The 6,452-nt window shown below is 39.2% G+C and overlaps 1 protein-coding gene across 2 annotated transcripts in view; it reads right to left on the reverse strand.

The window, feature by feature from the left end:
• Positions 1-6,452, reverse strand: part of Marf1 (meiosis regulator and mRNA stability factor 1) — a 55,699-nt gene that overhangs the window by 11,608 nt on the left and 37,639 nt on the right. The gene's annotated exons all lie outside the window — the stretch shown is intronic.

Below are 6,452 nucleotides of genomic sequence, written 5' to 3' on the forward strand. Positions count from 1 at the left end.
AGAAACCGCCACACTGCTTTCCAAAGTGGTTGCACAAGTTTGCATTCCCACCAGCAATGGATGAGTGTACCCCTTTCTCCACAACCTCTCCAGCAAGCAAAACTTTCAATCACCATAAATGGACAAAATAAGATATTCCATGACAAAACCAGATTTAACCAATACCCGGTCCTACACAAAATACTAGAAGAAAAACTCCAACACAAAGAAGTTGCCTGCATCAACAAAAAAACACAGACATTTATTTGATGGTCTCACAGCAGCAAATCTCAAAGAAGGGCAAACCACACAAATTAGCATCACCAACAACGAAAACAGGAGATAGCAATCACAGGTCATTAATATCCCTTAATATAAATGAACTCAACTCACCTATAAAAAGACATAGGCTAATAGATTGGATACGAAAACAGAATCTATCCTTCTGTACACAAGAAACACATCTCAACCTCAAAGACAGACATTGTCTCAGAGTCAAGGATTGGGAAAATTTTTCCAATCAAATGGACCTAAGGAACAAGCTGGTGTGTAGCTATCTAATATCTAACAAAATAGACTTCAAACTATACTCAATCAAAAGAGACAAAGAAGGACATTTCCTATTAGTCACAGGAAAAATCCTTCAGGAGGAAATCTCAATACTGAACATCTATGCCCCAAATATAAGGGCACCCTCATATGTAAAAGAAACACTTCTAAAGCTTAAATCATACATTAAACCACACACATTAATAGTGGGAGACTTCAACACTCCACTCTCACCACTAGACAGGTCAGCTGAAAAAAAAAATTAGAGAAATAAGGGAACTAACAGATGTAATGACTCAAATGGACTTAACAGACAACTAAAGAATATTCCATCCAAACATAAAAGAATATATATTCTTCTCAGCACCCCACATAGTTGGTAACAAAACAAACCTCAACAAATACAAAAAAAATGGGATAGCCCCATGTATCTTATCAGATCACCATGGCTTAAATTAGAATTCAACAGCAATACTAATTCCAGAAAGCCCATAAACACATGGAAATTAAACAATGTTCACTCATCATCAATGGGTCAAGGAAGAAATAACGGGAGAATTAAAGACTTCCTAAAATTCAATGAAAATGACCCCACAACATACCCAAATTTATGGAACACAATGAAAACAGTGTTAAAAGGAAAGTTCACAGCACTAAATGCCTACATAAAGAAGCTGGAAAAACCCCTCACAGTTGATTAACATCTAAAAACTTTAGACCAAAAAGAAGACACCTCACCCAAGAGAACTAGACTTCAGGAAATAATCAAATTGAGAGCTGAAATCAACAAAATAGAAACAAAGAAAACAATAAAAGACTCAATGAGACAAAGAGTTGGTTCTTCGAGAAAAATCAACAAAATGGACAAACCTTTAACTAAACTAACCAAAAGGCAGAGAAAGAATATCCAAATTAACAAAATCAGAAATAAAAAGGGGGACATAACAACAGACATGGAGGAAATACAGATGATCAGGTCATATTTCAAAAACCTGTACTCCACAAAATTGGAAAACTTAAAGGAAACGGACAACTTTCTGGATAAATATTACTTACCAAAGTTAAATCAAGACCAGATAAACAAATTAAACAGACCTATAACTGCTGAAGAAATAGCAACAGTCATCAAAAGTCTCCCCCCCCAAAAAAAACAGAATCAGATGGTTTTAGCTCAGAATTCTACAAGATTTTCAAAGAAGACCAACACTCCTCAAATTGTTCCACACCATAGAAACAAAAGGAACATTGCCAAACTCTTTATGAGGCTACAACTACCCTAATATCCAAACCACTAAAAGAATTACAGACCAATCTCACTCATGAACATTGATGCAAAAATACTCAATAAAATACTAGCAAACCGAATCCAAGAATAAATTGGAAAAATTATCCACCATGATCAAGTCGGCTTCATCCCACAGACCCAGGGATGGTTCAACATATGAAAATCTGTCAACATAATCCACCATATAAACAAACTAAAAAATAAAAACCACATGATCATCTCATTAGATACCAAAAAAGCTTTCAACAAAATACAACATCCTGTCATGATAAAGGTCTTGGAGAGAGCAGAGATACAAGGAACATACCTAAACATAATAAAGGCAATATACTGCAAGTCAACAGCAAACACCAAACTTAAATGGTGATAAATTCCCAGTAATCCTACTGAAATCAGAAACAAGACAAGGTTGTCCACTCTCTCCATTATCAATTCAATATAGTACTTGAGGTCCTAGCTAGAGCAATAAAACAACAAAAGGAGATCAAGAGGATACAAATAAGAAAAGAAGTCAAACTCTCACTATTTGCTGATGATATGATAGTTTACATAAGAGACCCCAAAAATTCTACCAAGAAATTTCTACAACTAATAAACACTTTCAGTAATGTAGCAGAATACAAGATTACTCAAAAAAATCAGTAGCCCTCCTTTACGCAGATAAGTGGGCTGAGAAAGAAATCAGAGAAACATTACCCTTCACAATAGCCACAAATAACATAAAAGTACTCAGAGTAACTCTAACCAAACAAGTAGAAGACTTGTATGACAAGAACTTTAAGTCTTTGAGGAGAGAAAATTGAAAAAGACACCAGAAAGTGGAAAGATCTCCCATGCTCTTGGGTAGGTAGAATTAACATAGTAAAAATGGCAATCTTACCATAAGCAATCTACAGATTCAATGCAATGCCCATCAAAATCCCAGCAAAATTCTTCAATAACCTTGAAAGAACGGTACTCAAATTCATATGAAAAAGCAAAAAACCCAGAATAGCCAAAACAATCCTATACAATAAAAGAACTTCTAAAGGCATCACAATTCCTGACTTCAATCAAACTCTACTACAGAGCTACGGTACTGAAAACAGCCTGGTATTGGCATAAAAACAGACAGGAGGACCAATGGAACCGAATAGAAGACCTAGATATTAATCCAACACACCTTCAAACACCTGATTTTTGACAAAGAAGAAAAAAATATAAAATGCAAAAGAGAAAGCATATTTAACAAATGGTGCTGGTATAACTGGATATCAACATGTAGAAGAATGAAAATAGACCCATATCTATCACTATGCATAAAACTCAACTCCAAATGGATCAAAGACCTCAACATAAAGCCAGCCACACTGAACCTCATAGAAGAAAAAGTGGTAAGTACACTTGAACGCATTGGCACAGGGAACCACTTCCTAAATATAACTCCAGTAGCACAGACACTGAAAGAAATAATTAGTAAGTGGACTGCCTGAAACGGAGAAGCTTCTGTAAAGCAAAGGACACAGTCAACAAGACAAAATGACAGCCTACAGAATGGGAAAAGATCTTCACTAACCCCACAACAGACAGAGGTGTGATCTCCAAAATATACAAAGAACTCAAGAAATTGGTCATTAAAAGAACACATAATCCAATTTTTTAAAAAAAAGTGGAGTACAGACCTAAACAGAGAACTCTCAACAGAGGAATCTAAAATGGCTGAAATACACTTAAGGAAATGTTCAACATCCTTAGTCATCAGAGAACTGCAAATCAAAACAACTCTAAGATTCCATCTTATACCTTAAGAATGGCCAAGATCAAAAACACTGACGACAACTTATGCTGGAGAGGTTGTGGGGAAAAGGAAATACTTCTGCATTGCTGGTGTTCCCAATTGCAAGCTGGTATAGAGCCTTTTGGATGTCAGTGTGGGGATTTCTCAGAAAATTAGGAAACACCCTTCCTCAAGACCCAGTAATACCACTTTTGGGTATATAGCCAAAGGATGCTCAATTGTGCCACAAGGACATGTGCTCAGTTATGTTCATAGCAGCTTTGTTTGTCATAGTCAGAACCTAGATACAACCTAAATGCCTCTCGACTGAAGAATGGATAAAGAAAATGTGGTACATTTACACAATGGAGTACTATACAGCATAAAATAACGACATCTTGAATTTTTCAGGCAAATGGATGGAGCTAGAAAACATTATTTTGAATGAGGTAACCCAGACCCAGAAAGACAATTATCACATGCACTCACTCATAGGTGGTTTTTAAACATAAAGCAAAGCAAGCCAGCCTACAAACCACAATCCCAGAGAACTTAGACAACAATGAGGACACTAAGAGAGACTTACATAGATCTAATCTATATGGGGAAGTAGAAAGTAGAAAAAGACAAGATCTCCTGAGTAAATTGGGAGCATTGGGACCTTGGGGGAGGATTGAAGGGGGAAGGGGAGAGGCAGGGACGGGAGCAGAGAAAAATGTAGAGCTCAATAAATATCAATTTAAAAAAAATTTTAAAATGCCCGAATGTTATCTGGGTTTCTGCCCCCAGGGTTAACGGAAAGACTTAACGTTTTCTTAGTTTTTTACATTGTATGTGTGTGTGTGTGTGTGTGTGTGTGTGCGCACACGTTTTCCGCCCCCGGGATTAATGGAAAGACTTAACTTTTTTTTAGTTTTTTACGCTGTGTGTGTGCGCACACACGTTTGAATGTGTACATAACTTCAAATGCCTCAGCAAGCATAGAATGTCAGAGGACAACCAGCAGGAGTCAGTTCTCTTGTACTCAGCAGATCTGAGGGATGAACTCACTCACATTAATTAGGTTTGCTAGAAGGTGCCTTTACCCACTGAGTTATCTGAAGACTGGTTGTTAACCAACTAGGTCTTGACACCTGTTATCAGCAGTGAGGTGTAAACAAGCTTATGGTCTTTCTTGTGGTAACTGCTCTAGACTGACTTTCCTCTCTTTCTTTTTCTTTCTTCAAGACATGGTCTTTCTGTGTAGCCCTGGCTAGCTTCAAACTCACAGAGATCCACCTCCCTCTGCCTCCAGAGTGCTGGGATTAAAGGTGTGCACCACCACTGCCTAGTTCCTTTCTTTTGTTTCTACATAGCCCTGGCTGTCCTGGAACTCAGAGATACCATCTGTGACTCCCCGTCCTAGAACTAAAGGCATGGCCCCCATGGGCAGCTCCTCTGTTAACTGGCTTTTTCTCGGAGAAGAGCTCTATCACTTGTCTTGGATTTTTCTCTGTGCTGCCAAGTGGCAGAGTCTTCTCATTTGTTTTTTTTCCAGCAACAAGAGCCATTTCTGAAAACGTGCCTAGAGCTAACCTTTCTTTTTTGGGAGGGGGGGGGGAGGTTGTTTTTTTTGAGACAGGGTTTCTCTGTGGCTTTGGAGCCTGTCCTGGAACTAGCTCTGTAGACCAGGATGGTCTCGAACTCACAGAGATCCGCCTGCCTCTGCCTCCCAAGTGCTGGGATTAAAGGTGTGCGCCACCATCGCCCGGCCTAACCTTTCTTTTTAACATCCACTGCTGTCACCTGAAACTGTCACATAGGCCAGTGGAGGCATCAGCATTAGACTCTCTTCCTGACTTTCCTGCTCAGTTTCAGCAGGGTTCCCTCACTTTCTGGGTCTCAGTACCTGAAAATGGCTATCCAACCACAGAGAAGTGTACCTCTCATGCATCACCAAAGAAGCTTCTTTTGCAACAGATGGCAATCATTATAGAAGACTACACCTGATCCAAATGCAGAGAAAAAAATGATAATGCAGTGCCTAGCTCCAGCAGATCCAACTCCTACAGTACCTAAGACTCAGGAAACATCACAAAAGAGGGGACAGAAAGATTCCAAGAACCGGAGGAACTAGAAGTCTGCTGAGATGTGTCTTCTAGAAATGACAGGCAAGGCACACCCACAAAATCCCATCAAGAAGGCTACCTAAACAAGGACAAGGGATAAATATCACACCCCCCCCCCAACCCTAAGCAAAGAAGTCCAGGCAACTAAGGAAAGCTGAAGCGTAGGAGACACAGCCTTTTCCAGGAATCAACCCTGATATCATACACACACAGGTAACTGTGCAGGCCGTGTTTAGTTTTAGGAACTAACACACACCAAACAACACTCACACACACACCCCCAAAAAAGAAAAAGTGGCATGGAGAGACATAGCCCACACACCCCAAACAATGCCCCCCCCGAACAACACACACACACAAATATACACACAACCCAAACAAAGAAAATGTGGCACAGAGAGACATTGTACACACACCAAACAACACCACCTCAACAACACACACACACATGAACAAAGAAAAAGTGGCATGGAAAGACATAGTTCAGCAGTGAAGACCTGGGTTAAATTCCCAGCACCTAAATGATAGGTCACCACCATCTGTAACTCCAGCTCCATAAATTTTGAAGTCTTTTTCTGACTTCTGTTGGCACCAGGCATGCATTTGATGCACATACATAAATGCAAGCAAAACATTTATACACATAAAATAAATTGATCTAACAGTAAATAAGTAAACACATTTTTTTTTCTTTTTTTTTTGGTTTTTCGAGACAGGGTTTCTCTGTGGCTTTGGAGCCTGTCCTGGAACTAGCTCTGTAGACCAGGCTGGTCTC

This window comes from Microtus ochrogaster, chromosome 7 (assembly GCF_000317375.1).
Source record: "Microtus ochrogaster isolate Prairie Vole_2 chromosome 7, MicOch1.0, whole genome shotgun sequence".
Taxonomy (NCBI): domain Eukaryota; kingdom Metazoa; phylum Chordata; class Mammalia; order Rodentia; family Cricetidae; genus Microtus; species Microtus ochrogaster.